We start from the raw sequence: 580 nt of genomic DNA, 5'->3' as shown, positions 1-580 counted from the left end.
TTTTACTTTTCAAAGAGAAGAGTGAGTTGGAGGGAAGGAGGTGGGCAGGGAGAAAAGTGCAACAATGAATGACTGGAGACCCTAAGTCTCTCTGAACTTGCATTAAAATTAATTTAAAAAAAATATTGTGTGAACTTGTCACGATAAACAGTAGTATCCTCATTTTTGTGAGCAGAGAAATAAGAACACAGAACTTTTATAACTGACCTGCATGAGGTAACATAACTGAAAATTTAAAAATGAAGAAAACTATTATAGTCCTATAGGAACCAATTTATACCTGACAATTCAGCAAGTTTCCTAGGGTTTATGTAAATGACAGTGGAGGAGATTGCCCATCTGTCTTCAGAGGAGCCACTGGTGGATTTAAGTTGCCAGAGAGGTGTGGCCTCTGGGTGAGCAGCACAACTCCCTGGGGACTACATCACTAAATCAGAACCATAGATAATCTCTTTGTACTTACACCTGTATGATTTACTTTTCAGGATCGCTATCCATAGGTTTGTTATGAGTTTTACTAAACTTGACAGCACCTAATAACAACAGTTGGTTTTAGGAAGTGCTGGTAGCATAGTGATAA

Source organism: Elephantulus edwardii, unplaced genomic scaffold (assembly GCF_000299155.1).
Source record: "Elephantulus edwardii isolate Elephantulus edwardi_28Jun2011 unplaced genomic scaffold, EleEdw1.0 scaffold00179, whole genome shotgun sequence".
Taxonomy (NCBI): Eukaryota; Metazoa; Chordata; class Mammalia; order Macroscelidea; family Macroscelididae; genus Elephantulus; species Elephantulus edwardii.
This window is presented reverse-complemented; position numbering follows the sequence as displayed.